Source organism: Bubalus kerabau, chromosome 1 (assembly GCF_029407905.1).
Source record: "Bubalus kerabau isolate K-KA32 ecotype Philippines breed swamp buffalo chromosome 1, PCC_UOA_SB_1v2, whole genome shotgun sequence".
NCBI lineage: Eukaryota > Metazoa > Chordata > Mammalia > Artiodactyla > Bovidae > Bubalus > Bubalus kerabau.
The window spans coordinates 41484827-41499192 of record NC_073624.1 but is presented as its reverse complement, the minus strand read 5'-3'; the positions used below and the strand labels follow the sequence as shown (position 1 = coordinate 41499192).

Below are 14366 nucleotides of genomic sequence, written 5' to 3'. Positions count from 1 at the left end.
TTTTGGTTTTGGTTTCGGTTTCATGTTGTTTGTTCTTGTTTGCTTTTTGTGGAGTTTTTGTTTTGTTTGAGTAACACTGAAGTGCCTCGTAGATAGAGTTTCATCACCACATTCCACTGTGGTAAAGAAGAATCAAGTACTAGTTTCCTGGGTGTTATGCGTTGAATTGTGTCCTCCAAAATTCAAACATTAAAATCCTCAACTGTAGTATCTCAGAATGTGACATAATTCAGAAATAGGATTATCATGCTGCTGCTGCTGCTAAGTCGCTTCAGTTGTGTTCGACTCTGTGCAACCTCAGAGATGGCAGCCCACCCGTCCCTGTGATTCTCCAGGCAAGAACACTGGAGTGGGTTGCCATTTCCTTCTCCAATGCATGAAAGTGAAAAGTGAAAGTGAAGTCGCGCAGTCGTGTTCGACTCTTAGCGACCCCATGGACTGCAGCCCACCAGGCTCCTCCGTCCATGGGATTTTCCAGGCAGGAGTACTGGAGTGGGGTGCCATTGCCTTCTCCAAGGATTATCATACAGGTAACTTAGAGGTAACTTATTAGGATGAAACCTTACTGAAGTAGAATGGGTCCCTAAACCAATATGACTGGTATCCTAATAAAAAAGGAAGTTTGGACACACAGACATACCTGAGAGAAGAGGATGTGAAGATACAGAGAGAAGATGGCATCTACAAGCCGAGAAGAGGCTTAAAATAATTGCTTTTCTCATAGTCTTGGGAAGGAACCAACCTTTCAACACCTTGCTTTTTTGAGTCTCCAGATTTCTGAGATGCAGGAAGGACGGGTGATGCTCAAAGTGCTTCTGCATTAGGGAGGCCTACCACCCACACCTACTTCAACTAGCATCTCAGGTTGAGAAGCAGAGGCTTTAGGCAAGGGATGACATGATCCTTTTTCTGTTTTGGAACAATGAAACATTCTGGATTGTGTGACACACTGAAAATGGATCAAGAAAACCTAACCATCCAGAACAGCTCTACGGTCCTTGTGAGGAATCCTCAGAAGGGATCTTTCCTGAGTCTGGAGGTCTTCAAGGAGGTAAAATGGTCATTTGATTGTTCCTAAGGCAGTGGTTCCCCATCTTGCTTTGACTAAGACCCCTTTGAAAATCTGTTGAAAACTATAAATGTCCCCATCAGACAAATACCTTCATCTAGATTTAAGAGTATGGTGATGGTGGTTTAGTCACTAAGTTGTGTCCGACTCTTGTGACCCCATGGTCTGTAGCCTGCCAGCTCCTTTGTCCATGGGAGTCTCCAGGCAAGAATACTGGAGTGGGTTGCCATTTCCTTCTCCAGGGGATCTTCCCGACCCAGGAATTGAACTCAGGTCTCCTGCACTGCAGGCAGATTCTTTACCAACTGAACTATGAGGGAAGTACTTGAGTATAGGTGAGGATTTTTTCAAACAGAGGATTGGTTTTTGATCTCACGTGTAGAAATAAAGTTGGATGGCTGAAGATACTGGGGTGTCATCACACAGGAAGTCAGTGCCTAACTACTGGCCCTACACCAAGACTCAAAGGTATCATTCTGAAACTATAACTTGCTCACATTGGTTGTTTCTGCTCTTCCATTTCTTTTTTTCCACTATGATTAGCAGTAAACTACTTAAAACACAAAGAGATTGTGTTATCTATCTTAAAGGGCAGAAAGGAAAGGAGGAAGCATGAAGACTGATCTCCATCCATGGCAGTCTGGGGAAAGAGTGAGTGACTAAGAGGAAGGTGACACAGGCTAGTCAATCCTCAGGACTTACAGTGGATACAGGAGAACACTATTCCTTAGGGAGAATTTTCATTATCTTCCCTGTGGACTTTAATTCATTTTAATTCCATTTCCCATCACTTTCTTCTTGGTGTTAACTGCTCAGGGTCATGGGAAGCTAAATCATTTGCTGAAGCTTGTTAGGAGGGGAAAGAACAGGAAATAAAAATATATGAGTATCTTGTATTTTTACACTGAGGGTCTGCTGAAAGATTTCACAAACTCCAAAGTTTTAACTGGCTAAAAAATGTTCAATGAATAGAGGGCACTAAAGCTTAATGGCAGGTACTATAACTTGTTTACCACTATATTTGCAGAGCCTAATATCCAATCTGACACATGGTAGATGCTCAGTAAACTGAATGAATGAATAGAATAATCATGGAATTTGCAATCATAAGATCTGGATAATAGTCTACACTCATTCATTAAATAGATATGTGACAAGTCACTTCAGGTCTTTGGGACTGGCTTGTTTTTTATTATAAAATGACAAATTTAGATCAAATATTGATACAGTACTTGAACATTCTACAACTTAGAATGTGAATAGAGTTAGTTAAGGCAAAGCCGTTTGCTCACCGTTATGTATGGTAGATTAGATGGCATATGTGCTAACATATAGTATGTCTAAGAGTTCAGGGGAAGGCTAATTTGAGAAAGTCTCACTGTCCTAAAAGAAACTGAGACCTAAATTTACCTAAAGTGCAATCCTGTGATCAGCAGTGCACTGTGTACTTGCATAACCACTGCTTCAGGTGGGACTGGACCAAAATAGTAAGAAGAAAAGAAAGAAGTAATGTCAAAATTCTAGTAAGGAGAGAGGTTTGACAAGTCCAGGTTACTGAGAAAGAAGGAAACTGCTCAGTTCAAGAACAAATAACTCTTTCAGACTCTCCTGAAGCTTGGAGAAGTTTTATAAGTAGATCTAATGTTCTCAAAGCATTTTGGTGAGAGAGTAAGAGTCCATCCTTCAGAAGACACAGTTATCTTCAGAAGAGATATGTCCTGAAGGTCTTGTGTAAATAAAACACAATGGAAGTGAGTCAATTCAGAAAGAGACAACAGTTATAGCATAATAGAACTAAAAATACACAGACTGACATAAAGTTGATTTCATTAATATTTATCAGGGTATCTTATTTACATTTATGTTTCATGTGGAATTAAGTGGACAATTTCTCTTAATTTTTAGACAAATAGTTCCATTTTTATTAAATGAGTATTATCTATCTCTAAAATGATTTTATTATTGGATAAAATTATGCTATTACCAACACACTATTTAGTATTAAATGTTCTTTCTTGAAAACAATAGTGAAAAACTTTAATACATGCACACATAGTGAATTGTTATACAGAGCTTCTTTTGTTCAGGTTATCAAATTCTTCTGGGCAGATTATTCCAGTTTCTTAACAATATTGGAGAATCTAATTCTATTTGAAATGCTTTAGTGGTTTTAAATATATTGGGACCAGACACATAGTTTAATGGTCTTCCTAATTTCCAACTATCTTGCCTTCAAAAATACTGGGAACTTGCACTGACTTTTGTGGAATGTGTCCTCTCACTGACCTGTGATAAATAAAGCACCATTTTTCTGAAATGATCTAAAATGTGGAGCATTTTCCCAATGACTTTTTTTCTCATTTCTTGGCTCAGAAAATATTATTCTTGCCTCCTGTGGTCATCCTGTTATTCACCAGTGAATGTTATTGACCCAGCATCTCCACTGAGGTGGATGGGTGGGTAAGTGGATAGGAGAGGTCAGAGTTTGGCCTTTTCTACACAGATTCACAAGGCAGAGCTTCTTGTCCTTCCCTCAAGTGTGTGCTTCAACAATTGGGGGCCATCTCTGGAGGAGCTTGGGAAGTTCAAATGCATTAGAAAGCATGTCCAAAAGCCAGAGGAGATGCATTGCCAGCTGCTGCTAGAAAGGGCTTTTGCTGGACTTCAGAGGTAAAGGATACAGAATTATCTAGGAGTTTTAAAATAAACCATGACTAAGACAATAGATATATGCTATTCCTAGTGTCTGTTGATTAAAGTAAGATGATTTTTTTCACTGTCTACTTAATCACATTGTCGGTTCCACAAAGAAATATGTATTATAATATATAATATATATTAAAATATATATTATTTTTGCTTTGATACAGTGTTAAGTGGAAAAATTGGCTGTTGAATGAAGATCTCACCTGAAACCAATCCTTTTTTTAAAGCCAGGTCTCTGAATTAGTCATGCAAAGTACCTGATGAATGTGGCTGGCAAGAAGCCCTGTATTTCATCCTATTTGATTGATTCCCCCGGAATACTGACCTGTGGACAGACTCTGTGACCACAGTGACAGACCTAAGTACAAGCCTCCATCTCCATCTTCTGTTTCTAAGTCCCACAGAAGCAACTGGACCAGCTGTTCTCACATTTGTACCTGTGCTGTGCTGGTTATGTATGAAGGTACCTGGGGAGTCTTGTACCAAAAATCCTTACTCAATAAATGCAGGGTAGGGATAATGAACGGAGAAGGCAATGGCAACCCACTCCGGTACTCTTGCCTGGCAAATCCCATGGATGGAGGAGCCTGGTGGGCTGCAGTCCATGGGGTTGCTAAGAGTTGGACACGACTGAGCGACTTCACTTTTACTTTTCACTTTCATGCATTGGAGAAGGCAATGGCAACCCACTCCAGTGTTTTTGCCTGGAGAATCCCAGGGACGGGGGAGCCTGGTGGGCTGCTGTCTCTGGGGTTGCACAGAGTTGGACACGATTGAAGCGACTTAGCAGCAGCAGGGATAATGAAAGGTATAGTTGTCATCCCAAACTTAAGACTGTCACCCTTAAACCATCACTCTTCACAAAAAGGATGCATTAATAAAATACAAATTTGCTTAACTGAAATAAAAATCAAAGGTGACTACTCACCGGAAACCCATGCTCAGCAGCAGCAGACTTCAACAACTAAGTAATATCAGGGTTAATTACCCCCTAAACTTCTTGGACCCTGGGTATGTTTATCTGACAGCCCATCCTTTACATATGAGTTTAAATGTCTGAGTAACTTTCAAAAGCTATCACCTCAAAACTATCTTCTGCTCTTTCCATTGGCAGGTAACACTAACTATACTGTTGTTGTTCAGTCATTAAGGTGTCCGACTGTGACCCCATGACCTGCAGCACGCCAGGCTTCCCTGTCCTTCACATGTCCAAGAGTTTGCTCAAATTCATGTCCACTGAGTTAGTAATGCTATCTAACCATCTCCACCTCTGCTGCCCTCTTCTTTTGCCTTAATCTTTCCCAGAATCAGGGGCATTTCCAATGACTAGCTATACTAGTCATCCACAAGAAATGACATTGTTATGACTCCAATGACAATAATGTTTGAGGAGCTTCTAGTCTATCAATTTACCTATCTGTATTTCCAGCTTTGACACAGACTGAAATGTTTGAATCCTTGAAAATGTATATGTTGAAATCTACTCTCTAACTTTATGGTATTTGAAGGTGGGTCTCTGGGAAGTCATTAGGTCATGAAAGGAGAACTCTGGAGAATGATACTGCTGCTGCTGCTAAGTCACTTCAGTCATGTCCAACTCTGTGCGATCCCATAGACAGCAGCCCACCAGGCTCCCCTGTCCCTGGGATTCTCCAGGCAAGAGTACTGGAGTGGGGTGCCATTGCCTTCTCCGGGTGAATGAGATTAGTGCCCTTATAAAAGAGACTCTTAAGAACTCCCTTGTGAAGTTCCACAATGTGAAGTTACAATGGAAAGAAGGACATTTGTGAACCAGGAAGTGGTCCTCACCAGACATCACATCTGCTGGTGCCTTCAAATTGGACCACTGGCCTCCATAACTGTAAGAAATACAGGTTTTTGTTGTTATTTATAAGCAACCCATTCTACAGTGCTTTATTACAGCAGCCTGAACTGACTACCCCCTAATATATAAAAGAAGTCTATTAAAATTTTTACAGCCAGTGAGTTAATAGTCTAGAGTAGGGGCTGACAAATATTTTATGTAAGGGTCGGATGGTAAATATATTAGGCTTTGCAGATCACAACTACTTATTATGTGGAGCTGCAATAGGATAATAGGATGAATTAGTGCATGGCATTGGCTGATTTCCAATAAAACTTTATTTATGACTACTAACATGTGAACTTATGAAATCTTTCATGTGCCATGGAACATTATTCTTGCTTTTCTAAAAACCATTTAAAAATATAAACACAATTCTTAGTTCAATAGATATAGTAAAATAGGCAGGAGCCAAAATTGGCCCTCGAGTCACTGTTTGTGGACCCCTTGGCTAGAGCACTGAGTGGATGAAGCCCTGGCCAGAGTCCATAGCTGTGTGAACTTGTTTCTTCTGTTCTGCTCTGTTGGTTGTTCTTGGGTCATAAATTGCACTTCTGCCTTCAGCCCACCACCATGCAAATACACTGGGAAGCAGGAACAAAGATGAACGAGATTCACTGCAAAATCAGTTCCCGCAGACATCCTATGTGTTCACACTGTACCCTGTTGGGGATATACTACAAACATCAACTAAGGCTCAGAACTACCATGGGACATGAGAGGCCCTTCCCCACTGTTTATGCATCAGCTTCCTCATGGGTACATCTAAACTTGACAGAATGTACCCTCAAGAGGTCCTGCATAGCCTTGCCAAGAAAGTAGAAGTTAATTTTTTTTTAATTGTTTTTAGTCACACTGCAGATCTTGCTTGTGAATATCATTTTATAACTGATTCATACAGTGGAATTGTTTTCATCATCAATTTTGAGCTTATTAACAGAGTCAATTCAATTCTGGTCTTCTGCTTTCTTCCAACTAAGTTGCATGAAAGAGATAAGAGAAGTTGATGGTTAATAGAAAGCTGTGGATGTTAAGAGGTTTAATCTATTAATATAGGGCAGCATTTCCCAAAGCGTGTTAGGCTAATGCTGACTCTGTCAGATGTTCTGCCAAAAAAAGCATTTCAAGGTCAAATAAGTTTAGGAAATGTGGCATAAAATACCTCTTCTTTCTTGAGGATTCTTAAAGTGCATTTTTAGTGTATTAAAGGCTCCAAGGACTCCTGCAACAAAACTGCTTAATTGGGTTAAATTGTTCCTTACACTTACATGATCAGGAAGCTTTTCTTTTTCTTTACTTGACTATTATTAACATCCAATGATCCATAGACTACATTTCTGGGAACCATTGATACAGAAAAGGTGGAAGAATGGAAAGCTTCTAAGCAAGGGAGTACGTTATGCTATAGAGCAATCACTTTCACAAGGATCAGGCCTTTCTATCTGGGTTTTTGTCATTTTAGACTATCCCATATGCTATACATGTGTTCAAGTCAGAAAATCAAGAGTCGTATTTGTTGTGGTGGTAACCTCTTACAAAATTATAAAGTGTGTACACATTTTATAAATAATCTCAATATTATAAAGGATAATATGAAAAGCATATTATTTTCTTCTCTCTCACCCCATTTCCAACATCCTGGCATATTTTTCAGAGGTACCAGGCAGTGTTATCAGTTTCCATGTCACTTTTCAGTTCTTCTGTGAAAACTCTAAATTCTATGCATCAAGGACAATAGTTTTGAGTTATAAAAACTCAGCAGTATCTACTGAAGGAATTTCTTCTCACACTTCTTTCCTCTGCCACCTCTCATCGTCAGTCTTTCACCAAGGTCTATCAATTCGACTTGTGAAATGCACTTCAAGTGTGCACACTTTTCTCCACTTCCTCTATCAGCACAGTCGCTGGCTGTGTCCTAACTGTATTCTACTTCTCATTCTTGATCCTGCTAGTCCATTCTCCTTATTTCAGCTACAAAGGTATCCTTAAAATGTAAATTACCCTCTGGCTTCAAAGTCTTCAAAGGCTTCTCATTAAAATAAAATTCACAATCTTTATCAAGATCTGTGACGATCTGCATGACCAGGCTCCTGCCTACCCACCCCCCACAACACACACACACACACACACTCATGTCCAGCCTCTCAGAAACTCCCTTTTCCAACACACGTGCCTTCTTTTTATCCCTTGAACACTTCCAAGCTTTTCTTCTCTTTACAGATTACCTACTTGCTATTTCCTCTACCTAAATGGCTTTTCCCTCCTTTTTTTTTTCTTTTTTTTTGCCAAGTGAATCCCTGTGCCTCCTTCAAATATCAATTTAAATCTTTCCTTTTCAGAGACCTTCACAGAGCACCAAATCTTAATCAGCCCATTTTTTTTTTAACAGCCCCTTGTTCTTCTCCATACTACTTCTAACAATGTGTTCTTATGTATTTATTTTTTAATGTCTGTAAGATCCAAAAGATCTTACATATCTGCTTTATTCCACACTAAATGCAAGAAAATTGTCTTTCGTGTCTGGTCACAGAATGGGCTTAATAATTACATATTACATGATTAAAACTATCCAGTGGAAAGTTCTTTTTATCTCCTGCCTTTTTCTTATATGAAACTTTACACCCTTTCAGATTTCCATTTTTTGCACACTTATCAGCCAAAAGCCTCATTCATTTATCTCTATTAGAAGGGGAACTTTAAGGACCAACTCATGTAACTCAAGCTTCCCCAACCAGTTTGGTTTACTTTACTCTCTTCTTAGGGACTTATTGTATTTATTTTCTGTACCATTTATTTGGTGCCTTATCTCATATTGACTTGTAACAACTTACCAGGTGTGTTAATTAACAACTTATATTTACATATGCAGTCTTGCCAATGATGTCATAAATCTATGGAGGAGGACTTGTTACTTAATAAAGTTCACAGCATGCCTCTGCACAGAGTAGCTGAATGAAAGAAAGAGTCCCCATCCACCTTCTTTTAACGCCTCAACTTTAAGACTTTAATATGGAAGTCTGACCCATTTCCTTTCAGTTTATTTTCTTTCTCAACCCTGTGTGTTGCCATTTCCTTTCTTTCAGAAAGGACCCATTTCCTTTCAGTCTATTTCTTCCTCAACCAGTGTGTTGCCATCATGCTGGGAATGAAAGCTGTGCTAAGGATAAGTTCTGAGGTCAGAGGGAAGTGACTAAGGGAGGAACGCGAGGACAGAGGACTTGTCCAAGGGTTCTCAGTTCCTCCCGCAGTGGTACAGGAAGTGAAGATAACCTGGCAAGTGACTAGGTGTACTTTACATTGCCAGGTATCTCCCAGAACATTTAAATAGAGTGCTTTGCTCAAGGTTTTGAAAATACGAGTATCTAAAGCAATGGCACCCCACTCCAGTACTTTGCCTGGAAAATCCCATAAATGGAGGAGCTTGGTAGGCTGCAGTCCATGGGGTCGCTAAGAGTCGGACACGACTGAGCGACTTCCCTTTCACTTTTCACTTTCATGAATTGGAGAAGGAAATGGCAACCCACTCCAGTGTTCTTGCCTGGAGAATCCCAGGGACGGGGGAGCCTGGTGGCTGCGGTCTGTGGGATCACACAGAATCGGACACGACTGAAGTGACTTAGCAGCAGCAGCAAACATTAAATGAGGCAGAAAGGATTACCTTCTCAAATAATTTCAATCATGACTCAGTTGTTCATTGTTCAATTTTGGATGAACTTTCCCCAAATATCAATTTAATTCTAGAAGTATCTTTGGGATCCAGAAAGGTATTTTGTACTTTTAGTTGCCAATTCCAATCTTGCTCAAATAATGATTTTTAAGAATACTTAAAATACTAAAAACCATAGCTACTTTTTATTTTCTTCTTCCACCAAAATATAATGGTTATAAAAGTTCTGCAACCGTTTTGATATACTTAACCAGATTTCCTCAAACTACTTCTGAAACATGGAGTAGAAAAGTAAGTGTGTAATAATACCATCTTTATTAGTATACAACTGTTCAAGGTAAGTAGACAGTTTAACAATTATTAGCTCTTTTTACCTGTATGTTTTTACAACAACCGGTTAAGATGAATACAGTAGTAGATGTTGTCTGTTATGTTTATTTTATCAATGAGAAAACTGGGTGTAGAAGGACTTAGTGGCAGAAGCATGCGGCAGCTAACTTTCAGATTGTATCAGAGAATTTACCCGCCACGTAGGATTGCTGAGACAGTGCTGTTATTCAGGAAGTAACAGAATAGGCTTATGAACCTGGGCTCAGCACTGGCTACAGAATTTGCAGGGTCTAGTATAAGATGGGAGAAGGCAATGACACCCCACTCCAGTACTCTTGCCTGGAAAATCCCACGGACAGAGGAGCCTGGAAGGCCGTAGTCCATGGGGTCGCTGAGGATCGGACACGACTGACTTCACTTTCACTTTCATTCATTGGAGAAGGAAATGGCAACCCACTCCAGTGTTCTTGCCTGAGAACCCCAGGGACGGGGGAGCCTGGTGGGCTGCCGTCTATGGGGTCGCACAGAGTCGGACATGACTGAAGCGACTTAGCAGCAGCAGCAGTATAAGATGAAAATTTGAAGCTCCTCTTTAAAAATTACTAAGACAGCTGACAGTGACAGCAGAACATTAAACCAAGTATGGGGCCCTTCTAGGTACTGGACCTTGTGAGCTGGCCTAGCCTGAGGTCTCTGGACCTCTATCATCTGGGTGACTGGGTATCCAAGAGGCTGTGAGCTCCTGAAATTATAGATAAAATTCTATGCTAATACGCATAAGTTTATTTTTCATATTTTGTAGCTTTTATCAGATCCTTAAGTGTTCTGTTAAGAAAATAAAATAAAGCATTAAGAATTCCTCTTCAAGAGTAATGAATGTTCTCAAAGAGACCAAACACAATGTCACAAAAGACTGGCAGAGGCAGCATGCTGGTGTCAGTGTACACCAATGTTCCTTCAGAGGCTGTGTTTGTTCATGCGTAAGTTTTCATAGGCACACATGAATTAACACAAAGACAAAGAGTTCTTAGGGCTGCCCAGATGTTGCCAGAAAGAACATCTGATTGCATTTTCAGATGATAGTAAAGCAAATGATGAGACATTCAAGGTGATGTTGAGACGTTCAAGATGACTTTCTTCACAAACCCCAAAGTGATACCCAAACATGACCCTGATATGAGGTATTTTATTTATTTTCACCACCTTAACAGAAGCTTATCCCTCTTCTGCAATTAGATGTCACACTCCCTCTTTTAAGGAGAAATGTCTCACTGTAAGATTTACCAACTCATGCTGATTTACATCAATTTTATAGATAACTATAACTCAGAAATAGGAGTAAGGTAGGAATTTGTTAACAGAACAGGTGTAGAAGATGCTCTCAGAAAAGGGAAAAGAGTACTCTAAAGACCTGTACCCTGAGAAATACAACAGAAGAAATGCTGTGAGTCTTGAGTCTGGCTGGTAAAAACCGATCCCATCTCCTAGAAGATTCACATACAAATAGCCCTTAAAATGGATTTTGCTTTAAAACCTGCTCCTTCCTTTTGAGTGGCTGACTTAAAACTGTATTTAGTCTCTTTGTCCTTTTCCATTAAATATGCATCTCAGCCAAATCTCCAACTCATATGAATAGAGATACAGAGAGATGGGTAATTGAAACCTCAGGGTAATTCTCAAATTTTCATTTGCACAGCGTGTCAAACATTTCTTGATGCAGCCTCTAACAACTAGGAAAACACGATTCACTTGAGATTTTGGTCACTCTGCTGTCCCCACTCTCGTCCCTGTTCATGTCACAATGGGGCAATACATAATTCAACCAACAGCCAAAGCTCTGGCAGGTCCAGAAACAATCTTTTTTGCTCACACTTAGTAGCCCATCCATGGAAGAATAAGTGTTCATAATTCTACCCATCCCGAGAGGTGAAAGAGTAGGAGGCTGGCAGGTGGGATGTTTTTCTAGGGTTTCTAGGAGGAAGATGGTCATTTAGTCTTTTAATTGCACAGAACTGCCCCGCGGGTTATCGTACACGCCAAAAGTGAGTGAGCAGCTTCCCTCAAGCCCATCCGCACCTGTGGTAATCTTCTGGTACCCGCTTACCTGCTGTCTCCAAGACGCCCAGGCCCAGCAAGAAGAGGTGGAACACACCTGATGGTGTAAGACGCCGCCCAGGCCCATTGCAGTCTAGGGGTCGGTAAGCAGCGAGGCCCGAGTAGGAGTATTCATGCGGCCACAGCCCAGGGTAGGGCTCGGAGTCGGGAAGCGCGCCCGGACTTGTCTAGCGCGCAGAGAGGGCAGCCGCCACGCCCCACGTGGCCTGCTCTCTCCAGGAACAGCCCGGGGGGCCGAGGAGGCCTCTGCGAGACCTGGTCGGTGCCTCTTGCCCCATGGGCCCGCGGCCACGGCGGGACTCCAGCGTTAACCCAACCGTGCCCTTCCCGTCGCGCGCCCTTCCCGCCCCCGCGCGCCCCACCTCGGCTAGTGATGCCGGCGCCCAGCGCGCTAACCCGCTGGCGGTTGACTGCGGACTGCGAGGGCAGCTCCAGGGCAGAGCCGCGGAAATCCCACTTCTCCCGCCTGTCCCTGCGCCCACCCTTCCTCGGGGCCTCGAGGCCGCCCCGCCCTCGCTTTCGACCCCGCCGCGCCCTGCCTGCGGGCCACCCCGGCCGGCTCTCGCCGGCAGAGGCGTGGGCGCTCGCGCGGCCGAACTGCGACCCCGAATACCTGCTCCTCCAGGCGAGGGGGTGCTCAACTAGTGGACCTCGAAATCCCAGTCCTTCCCTGGGGCTCCGGGAAGTGCTCCAGTCTCAACGAAGCTGCTCTCGTCTTTTGGCTCCCAAACGTGACACTCTATATATCCGGCTCGGAGACTGGGTGTGGGGCGGGAGGAAACCACCCTCCCTCCGACCTTCCCCGCGGCCACCGTGGCCACCGCGGCCTGGGCGTCGGGCGCGGAGCCGGCGGCTGCTTCTACCCGGGGCGGGAGGAGGGCGAGGGGCTGGCGAGGGCCCTACAGGCCGCCGGGCGACCTCATGGTGGGCAGGGCGGCAGTGCGCGCAGGCCCGCCCCGCAGCTTCCATTCATTCAGCGCCGAGCAGATCCGCTCGCTATTACTCCCGGGTAGGATTTTTTTCCCTCATTTTTTTTTTTTTAATCGGTGGGTGAGGGGGGAGAGGGAGCAGGAAAGGCGCCCCTCTCTGGTCTGGGAAAGAAGGGGAGCTCCCACATCTTGAGAGAAAGGGGGTTGGGGGGGAGGTGGGAGAAAGGGGAGGAGGAGGAGAGACAGAGACAGAGCAGGAAGGGAGAGACGGAGACAGGAGACAGAGGGTCAGAGGTTCTATTGTGAACACTTGGAGGACGCACCTTTCCCCCAGCCACCCTAGCGGAAGAGGCAGCCAAAAATCCGATTGTACTCAAGCTTGTCCGTACTGCACGCCCAGTGGGAGGGATGCTCTCTTATCGGCTCCAAACTCTGCGGAGGCGCCTGGCAATGACCGACTGGCGCGGTGTCCTTTTAAAAATCCAGGAGGGGCTGGATTCACGGAGCCCCTCGTGCTGGACGGAGGCACGGTTCACTCTTGCTCGGGGTGCAGAGGGCAAAAAGCAGGCTCTATCTGCGTCAGGTGGGAGTAGGTAGGTGGATAGGAAACTAGAGAGGATCAGAGATGGGGCTGCAAAAACGCAGCCGGTCAGCTTTGCTCTGCAGCACTTAAGATTAAGAAAAGAGAATGAGAGAGGTTTTGTTCATAAGCCTAGTAGCTTGGGGGAGAGGGCGGCGGGAGATTTGGTTTGGTCTCTGATACATTTTGAAAGGAAAAATTGGAGCCTTCATCAGGAAAGACTTTTAAGGGGACAGACAGGCACATGAGTGAGCTGTCACCGTTCTAACCCAGGACGTGCTCAAAAAAAGCAGTCAACGCCCAAGCTCATTTCTTGGACAATTTGGAAGATAATAAGAAAAGCCAAAAAAGGAATATTGTCCTATAAGTTGTCTTCATTTTCCTCATTACAACAATCAGCATGCAAATAAATAAAATTTAATTCATGCAAGTTGGAGTTAATATGAACCACTTTTTGCATTCTTAAAAAAGATCACACTCATTTTGAATTCTCTTCTGTTGGACTCTCTACAATTAAATGTATTAAGCCAAATGTAGTCTAAAGAACCTGTGACTAATTTTCTCTGGTGATTGCCTGAAAGCAAGGAGACAGAAAAAGTTAGGACCACATAAATATACTTTGTTACCCATCCCACTGGAAAAATACCTCTAAATGTGTTGCCAAAACAGCTGGCATGACAGCACTTGAAATGATACTGTCAAATGGTGGTGAGAGGTGTTGAAATCATTCATCACATAGCGGATAAAGGTAAACTGTTACAACTCTGAAAAACAATTTCCAAGAAGTTTCCAAGGCGAGTCCTTCAAACTTTTTTTATTGTTCTGAATCCTTTGAAATAGGATTCTCATTCTTTAGAACATAACCAAAAAAAAAAAAAAAAATCACAAAAAGGAAAATGACATATGGACAAAGTTACATGTTTATTATAGCATTATTTATAAAGCATAAGTAAAATAACATTTTCAATGGAGTGTTGACAAAACATTAGTTGTTATTGTTTAGTTACCAAGTCGCGTCCAACTCTTTGTGACCCCATGAACTGCAGCACTCCAGGCGTCCATGTCCCGATCATCATCTCCTGGAGTTTGCCCAACTTGATGTCCAT

At 42.7% G+C, this 14366-nt stretch overlaps 1 protein-coding gene across 5 annotated transcripts in view; it reads right to left on the bottom strand.

Moving 5' to 3' along the window:
* The window catches only part of FAR2 (fatty acyl-CoA reductase 2), a 170466-nt gene extending 156367 nt beyond the window's left edge, over positions 1–14099 (bottom strand). For 2 of the 5 annotated variants that reach the window (XR_008712020.1, XM_055572875.1), the window contains exon 1: positions 11741–12178. The gene's annotated coding sequence lies outside the window, so the exon portion shown is untranslated. Of the gene's footprint in view, positions 1–11740; positions 12179–12364; positions 12506–13003 lie in introns of those variants that run through there. The other 3 variants (XM_055572897.1, XM_055572887.1, XM_055572879.1) reach the window with 3 other exon arrangements.
* Positions 14100–14366: the final 267 nt, after the last annotated feature.